Genomic DNA, 9,245 nt, shown 5'->3' on the forward strand with positions numbered 1-9,245 from the left:
AATTTATCAGCTTATCACCCATAAAGAGGCTATGGATCCTCAAAGAGGAAAACTGAACAAAAAAGAAACAATTATTCTACAATTCCTCTTTTTGTTTAACAGGTTAAAAACAATGTGGTCCATAAATATATCTTGTCTTTCCAAGGCAAATAAACAGATGGAAATAGAACTGCTTGCAATTATCAATAATTTACTTCATATATTTATTCATAATCCATAGTGAGTTGTAGAAAAAATATAAGAAAAATGGATTGTACCCTGTAGGAAAAGGAATCAAAGAACAGAAAAACATACCTGCTGTTTTAATTTTAATATATATACTTTTTAGTAGTAACTATTTTAAAAACCCCATGAGATGGATCTGAGTTTTCAAAGTTTACTAGAAATTTTAGACAAGTTTATCAAATGTGATATCAGAGCTATGATCATTCCAAATACAGTCCTCTTCTATTTTGCAGTCACAAAATACATTAGCTATTGAGTCATGTCAGGACAAGGCAAAGGTGTAACTATAACTGTAATTGAATCTTGTGTAAAATATGTTTAACAGTATTCAACAAACCATAGAATACTTCAAAGATCAAAGGCTATTTGGATTTGTTTTTTAAACTGAAATTTCTTTCTATCTCTTTGGCATGGATAAGGTTCCTGGACAGAAAGGATTTCGTATAATGTGCTCAAGTAGCTATTTAATAAGCTACTTCAGTGATCTGAAATATTAGTCTGGCTTTCTAGTCAATATGAAATTAAAACTGGAGCTTGCATTTTTGTGTGTAGGATGTCTAATTGAACTGTGTAATTGCATAGAATATGATATATATTTTACAGCAGAAAACATCATTGTGTATGTCACAACCATATTGGAAGAAATACTATACTATGTGTGAAAAATAGATATTTTAATCTTGGAGGTGTCCCTTTGATTGTAATATTGAACCAAGCTACATCTGGAGTTTCACTTTCTTGACGTAGTCCTCTTAAAATGACAAAATAAGGAGATCTTGGCAAAATGCTACCTCACTGTAAGATAGGAGATGGGTGATAAGAAAGGAGGATGCTGTGGGAAAGGGAGTATACAGATGAAAGAAATAAAAGACCAGCAAATGAGAAATGGAAAATGGATGGCTAACTCAGAGCCCCTCTAGAATATCTTTCATGAAAAGAAAAGACCAATTGTCAAGAACACATATTAGAACTGTATCATGTTTTTTTCTCCCACAGTGCACTAATTTCATTTTTTGAAGGATATGGGTGGAATTTTCTCTCTCTTTACCTCCTATAAATTATTCTATACTGAGCACTGCTTTACAGACAAACAAAGGAACACAAAGAAGCTGAAGCATTAGTATTTCCCAGGATATATACAAGATGCTTAATAGAGGTAATGAGCACTCTGGCCAGGAGCCAGAATGATAAGCTACAGCCACAAACCAGGTAGTGAGCAGAGCTCAAGACAACCACACAGACAAATGCTGAGGCCAACTAATTATTTTTGCTAAGCAGGAGTATTTTTGTGTGCCACAGCAATCAATTCGCTTATTTCCACCCCCTTGTTGTTAAGTGTCATGGTGCTGGTTCTGACACACAGAAACTTTGTATAGAGTTTCTCAGGAGCACCTGGTTAGCTTGAACCACCAAACTTGCAGTTCAAATGACTTTGCAGTCTGACACGTTAGCCCACAGTGCCACACCAGGATTCCTTCTTGACAATTCCCTGAGATGGTATTTGATTTGAACATGAGAACACTGAATGGTTTAAAATGAAGAAGACAGGGTTGTATTCTTTCACCATACTTATTCAACCTGTATGCTGAGCAAATAATCTGAAAACCTGGGTTCTATGAAGAAAAACGTGGCATTACTATTGGAGGAAGACTTATTAACAACCCTCAATATGCAGATGATACAACCTTGCTTGCTGAAAGTGAAGAAGACTTAAAATCAAAGAGCACAGCCTTCTGTATGGATTGCATCTCAATGTAAAGAAAACAAAAATCCTTACCACTGGCTATTTTACTACAAATGTACAAATGTATCATACAGAAGTACTGGGAGAGAAAAAGCAGTTACTAGATGATCTAACTGGGTCAGAAATCAATTTTCTAGTCATAGAGAAAGGGACATAGAGAGTTAATAAAAACAATATGACTATTTACAACTACAGTGGCAGCAACAAAGGGCTCTATCATAACAATTGTGGGGATGGTGCAGGACTGGGTCATGTTTCATTCTGTTGTGCATAGGGTTGCTAGGATTCAGAACCAACTCCAAGCCACATAACAGCAACATTTATAATTAAGGGGATTAATGTTATAACCCACTTCCCATTTGTCCCTAGCCTTGTCTCTTTTCTATAACCACTATATGATAACAGAAATTCATAGTAATTTTTCTGTTCAGAGAACTCTCCTGCCTTTAATCTAAAACATGGTAGACTAGTTAAAGCTCAATAGGTTTATTGGCCATGAAGAGAACACAATTTTTTCTACGAGGCAGAACTAGCATTAGATTAGTATGTAAAAAAAAGGTGTAATTTCAATTAAAGAGAACCTGAAAATTATTTCCAGTCTCTCTCAATTTTCTATATGGGCAACAGAAATTCAGAAAGGTGAAGAATGTTGAATCCCAATCTCTCTGATGTTTTAGTTGTTGCTAAGTGATGCCGAGTCAGTTCAGACTTATAGTGACCATGTATGTAGTTTCCAAAGAGCATACCTTCTCAGCACCCCACCAGAATTCCTCATATTTTCCCAAATCCACAAATTAAAAAGTGTCACTGTGATAAATGGTATGGTGTTCTCAAAAAGTTGGAGATAGAAATACCATATGAAGCAGCAATCCCTCTACTTGGTATATATCCTCAAGAAAGAAGAGATACAAGCTGTGACACAATAGACATTTGGACACCCATGTTCATTGCAGTACTATTCACAATTGTCAACAGATGGAAACAGCCTGAATGCTCATCAACAGAAGGATAGTTAAACTTTGGTTTACACACACCATGGAATACTGCACAAAGTTAATGAATCTGTGAAACATCTCATATCATGAATGAACATGGATTACATTATGCTAAGTGTAATAAGTCAACTACAAAAGTACACATAGTGTAAGAGTCCACTATTGTAAACAAGACAAGAGAAAGTTTTCAATCTAAAAGACACATTCCACTATGGTTACCAAGAATGGGAGGGAAAGGAGAATCATTCACTGATGTGCCATTGTAGGATAAGCCCTGTACTGCTAACCAAAAGGTTGGTAATTCAAACCCACCAATTACTCCTTCAAAACCCTATACAGGGTCGCTATGAGTCAGAACCAACTGTATGGCACTTAACAACAACAACAGCAGAGAGTAGTCATGTGTTAACTTGGGTGATGGGAAAGGCAATATATAAGAGGGTAGTTGGCAGAAGAAAAATAAAGGTAGGAGTGGACACAGGGAGGCGTGCAAGAGTTAAAGAGAATAGAAGTAAATACTAATTAGTAACTGACATTACAGGGAGGGGATTGCAATCATTGAAATGAAACAAAGTGTAGGATGTGTTGAATGTAAAACTGATGATCTGTCCTGTAAACATTCACAGAATTCACAGTAAACAGTTTTGTTTTTTTTAAAAAAAGAGATGCACTAAGAAAGATAAACAGATGTTGCTGACTACAGTCTCTGAGGAGTTTTTAGGATCTATATGTAGTCTAAAAGGTGCTGCTGTGGGTTGGGCATTGGACTAAAAAGCAAAAGTTGATGGTTCAAACCCACCACTCATTCCTCAGAAAAAATATAAGGGTACTTGTTCCCGTAACTATTTATAGTCTCGGAAACGTTATATTAAGGCATCCATGAGTTAGAATCTGCTGATTGGCAGTTGGTTTTGGTTTGGTATATGTAGGCTAAGGAGTCCTGATGGCACAATGGTTACAGCACTTGCCTGCTTACTGAACGATCAGTACTAGCTAGCCATTCTGTGAAAGAAAGACGTGGCAGTCTGCTTCCTAAAATTTTACAGTCTTGGAAACCTGGAACCTTTAAGGTCACTTATCTACTGCTGCTATAACAGCAATACCACAAGTGATGGCTTTAGCAAACAGAAATGTATTATCTCACAATACAGATGGCCAGAAGTCCAAATCCAGGGCACCAGCTCTAGTTGAGAGATTTCTATCTCCATGTCGCCTCTCAACATTTGTGAGCTTGGTGTTTCAAGGAGATTTACATGTGTCTTAGCATTATTCTTTCTCAGTCTAAGTGGTTCACAGAGTAACAGACATCCGAAAAACAAGCTCTGTTTCTGGCTTTTCTTTGTTGGTAATAATTAGGACCCACCTTCTCTGTTCACTTTTCTTTCCTTTTATAAATAAAAAAATAATACAGTCCATACCCCAGGGAAACTCACATTCTAATTGCCTTAAAACGGATTGGCTGATCACTTAAATCAAATCATGGAAAATGATTATATCGTTACATAACTGCCAAATTGTCTCATTGCGTAACTGCCAAACCATTGAAAATTGTGGTCCTGCCAAGCTGACAGATATTTTGAGGGGATGCAATATAATCCACACTTAGTGTGAGTCAGAATCAATTAAATTGCAATGGGTTTGGTGTTTGATTTTATAAACCACCTACATACTTAATGTTGTGTTGTATATGTCATATTGTTTTATGTGAGAATTAAACCTCTTAGCACAACATCCCAGCAGAAATATATGTATTATAATTCACAAATTTCCCAGTATGTTGCAAAATAGCAAAAGTTGAATATGCCACCCAGCAATATTCTAGGAAAGTAATTACCTTTGGGAATTCATGAGATTTTGCACAGATTACTTGCCTCCAGAATAACATAATGAGACTGGTTTCCACTAAGCATACATAAAAATCACATGTATCTAGTGTATTGATTTATGTTCACATTTTAGAAGATCTATGCAAATCCTTCCTGGCTTAATTGTTTTCTCTCTAAATCACTTTCCATACCAATACTGATAAACATTATTTTTCTCTCATCTTAACTTATTGCATATGCCACTCATTTAGAAACTAGTATTTATGCTATTGGTAGTTGTCTTATTATATGTGTATATATTACACATTCAAACTGTATCTTCACTAATATGAAAACTGTTAGTCATATATTTCTGCATAAAAAGCTATCACAAAATTTACAAGCAAAACTTAAATCAGTACTTATTCTCTCACATATTTTCTGAGAATCAGAATTCAGGAGAAATTTAGTTTCTGATTTCTACTTTGGTATCTTTCAGAGGTTGCAGTCAAGATGTTGGTTAGTGTTTCACTCATCGGAGTGTTTACCTGGAGACTATTTTCCCAAACTCACTCAAGTGACTACTGGTGGGTATCAGTTCCTGAATGGGTGTACACTAGAGGCCTCGTTCTTCTCCACATGTGCCTTCACATGGGATCGCTCATGACAAGACTACTGGTTACACCAGAGTAAATTGCATTGAAAGAAAGTGATACACAGCTGGTGACAGAAAAGAGATAAAGAAGAACTACCAAAATAGAAACTACAGTGTCTTATAAATTAATCTCAGTATGACATATCATTACTTCTACTACATTCCACTGGTTTCACAAACTATGTGAGAAAAGATTACAAAAAGGTAGTCTGTTGGGAATCCTCCTGGAGATAAAACACAAAACAAACAAACTCAAACCCGTTGCTATAGGTCAATGTGAATCATGGCGATTTCATGTATTAAAGTACAGAACTGAACTCCAAGAGTTATCTTGACTGTAACCTTTAGGGAAACAAATTACCCAGTCTTTCTTCCACAGTGGTAATGTTGGATGAATTCAGACTACCACTTTTAGGTTAGCAGTCAGGTACAAACCATTTGTATCACCCAGTGATCCATCTTAAGGATAAATGAACAAAAGCTAAACCCACTGCCATGGAGTCTGTTCCAATTCATAGGGATGGTCTAGGGCAAAGGAGAAATGCTCCATAGGGTTTCAAAGGCTATAAATCTTTATGGAAGCAAATTACTCATGTTTCCTCCCACAAAGGATCAGGTGGGTTCAAACCAACAACTTTTTGGTTATTAGTCCACTGCTTAGCCCACTGCACCACAAGAGCTTTGATATCTTAGCTTTGATATATTATCTTAAGGACTCTGTTTTATTCTTTTCACCACTACCCCTGTCCAGGATTTTAACATGATTCCTGGCTTAGAATGCAGTTGTTGTTTGTTATTATGTGACATTAGTTCAGTTTTGACTCATATCAATCCTTATGTATAACAGAAGAAAACACTTTTTTGGATCTGATGCCATTCTCATAATAATTGCAATGTTTGAGCCTAGTGTTGCATGCAGCTACTGTGCCACCCACCTCTTTTCCAAAGATCCTCTACTTTACCAAACATAATGTTCTTCTCCAAGGACTGGTGCTTATTGAAAACATTTGAAAACTACTTGATTCAAGGAGGTTGGGCTTGATGGCAGACTAGGCAGAAATGCTATGCAGACTGTCTTCAGCAAAAACACTGAAAAACAGATGAAACAGACTTAACGGATGGATCCAGAACACTGAATTTCAGACAAAAGAATAAAAAAGTGGATCTAGTGCTTACTGGGAGTAAGGTTAGAAACTGAAGCATGAGAGGAGGTGACTTCTGATTTTGGGCAGGCTACATGTCCTGCTACAACTGTTTAGAGAATGCTGTTGTTGTTATTGTTGTTAAGTACAGTGGAGTCGATTCCAACTCATAATGACCCTGCACACAGTTTCTGAGGCTGTAAATCTTTACGGGAGCAGAACGCCTCATCTTTCTCCCTTGGAGCCACTGGAGGTTTCGAACTGCTGACCTTGAGGTTGGCATTCCAACTCGTAACCTCTACGCTACCAGAGCTCCTTATGGGAGTGAGAAAATAAAGCACTCTCATTGAAGAAACCTGCCAGCAATTTGCGGAAACAAAGGTGCAAGTATTATTTACTCTTTTTCTTTTGCTGTTTTTACTCAATTCCTCTCTGGTGACCAGAGATGAGACCTGTACAAGTAGATACCCCAAGGCAAGGTTCTGTGCTGTGTGGAAGTTCTCGCACTGCATGAAAAGCTCTGCGCAGCACAAATCACTGAGAGTAGAATCGAAAGAGGAGGGGACAACGAAAAAAACAGCGTGCACCAGGTGTCTTTCCCCAATCGGATATGGCCAGAGTTGGGCTGGTTGTCAGTGGGGAAAAACAGCTACATGCACCTGAAGGGATGAAAAAAACAAAAAACAATAACCATGCTTCTTTCAGATCAGAGAGGCATAATGGAAACATCCTGACATTTCTCAGGCAGCTTCGAATGAAAGAGTCTATAAGGAGGTGCTAAAGAATTACTCTTCCATTCCTCCAGTTTTTTTTTTTGTTTTTTTTTTTCCTTTTTCCAGTTTTATTGTCTTTATATATTTTTTTTTCCTGGGTTTTTATGACTTTCATTTTTAGTCATGTTTTTTGGTACTCCTTCTAGCTTGTGGGAGTTCTTTATCTTCATGCCTCACCTGACAGGAAACAGCAACTGTGGCCATACAGCCAATCTAAAATTGCACCCTCTACTGTCCTGGTGTGGCCCTGTGGATTAATACACCAGACTGCAAAGCCATTTGAACTGCAGGGTTGATGGTTCAAGCTCACAAGCTGCTCCTGAGAAACCCTATACAGGATTGCTATGGGTCAGAACCAACTCGACGGCATTTAACAGCAACAAAAGTTGTACCAATTGGGCAACAGCCATTACCAGCTGCTACACACCATAGTAACATTTACAACCCACACCTGCTAAAAACACTCTGAATTGAGTTATAAGAGAAGTGAACAGAGAAGCCCATCACCTGATCACACCTACCAGGAGGCAATTGGAGAGTGTTTAAGAATTTGTTGTTGCTGTTAGGTGTCATTGAGTCAGCACCAACCCATAACGACCTTATGCACAGCAGAATGAAACACTGTCCGATCCTGGGCTAACCTCACCACTGTTGCCATGCTTGAGTCCACTGATGCTGCCACTTGGCCAATCCATCTCATTGGAGGTCTTCAATAAAACAATATAAATTCATCTAATTAATACAAATTCAACAACACCGCAAAACTTAAAGACGAGCAGAAAATTTCTGTTTACATGCAGAAACAAGACAAAGTAGCTGAAATAAGTGACAAAGAAGACGAGCTAGAAATTGCATTGGAGGAAGAAGAGGATTTGAAATTTGTTGAAAAAGAACTCAGGAGAAAGATATTTTGAGGTGCATTCAAATGTTCCACAGAGAAGTCAAGGAAAATAAGGAATAAATTGAAATGCACTACAGGAACATTCAAGCAAAATAGTTACAACATTGGAGACAATACAAACCGTGCAAAGAGAGGTCCTTATGATTAGTACTACAATATCAGAAATGGACCATACACTGAAAGGAAAAGGAGTAGTATTGAAGTGACAGAAGTTAGAATTAGTGAGTTTGAAGATAATCTCTCAATATTAATAAAATAGAAAAATTCATTTAAAAAAGTGAATCAAAAAATCTGAAAAGATCCTAAGATTCGTGTGAGACACCATGAAGAGGAATAACCTATGAGTGACTGGAATGCTAAAACAGGAAAAGATAACGAAAACAAGGTTGAAGAGCTGCTGGAAGAAAATTATCCTAACATCTTGAAAGATGAGAAGATAGACATCCCCAAAAGAAAATCACCAAGACTTATCATAATCAAACTCTCTAAAATCAAACAAGGAAAGAATCCTGAAAGCAGCTAGGGAAATAAGAAATATTACCTACAAGGAAACCAAATAAGATTAGCTTCTGAGTTCTCAAAAGAAACCATGCAAGCAAGAAGACATATATAAAATCATAAAAGAAAAACACTACCAACCAAGAATTGTCACAAAACTGTCAATGAAATACGATGGCAAAACCAGAACACTTCAGGATAAATAGAAATGAAGGGAATCTGTAAAAGCTCAGCCAAGTCTTCAAGACATGCTAAAGGGAGTTCTTTATGTAATGAGAACCAACAAGAGCAGACAACAACCAGAGGTCGAAATACATGGCAACACTACCCAGAACCCCAGAACTCCATTCCAGACATGGAAGAGCCCAGAACAGAAAACAACTACAAGAATAAAATTAGGGATCTGGGAAGTCAGTCTATGATCAGGACAACTACAAAGCTAAAGAAGGGAAAGTACAGTAACAGAGATCCAAGTGGTAAGGAAATCAGGCTGTTTTCAAGATAAAA

This window comes from Chrysochloris asiatica, unplaced genomic scaffold (assembly GCF_000296735.1).
Source record: "Chrysochloris asiatica unplaced genomic scaffold, ChrAsi1.0 scaffold00185, whole genome shotgun sequence".
Taxonomy (NCBI): Eukaryota; Metazoa; Chordata; class Mammalia; order Afrosoricida; family Chrysochloridae; genus Chrysochloris; species Chrysochloris asiatica.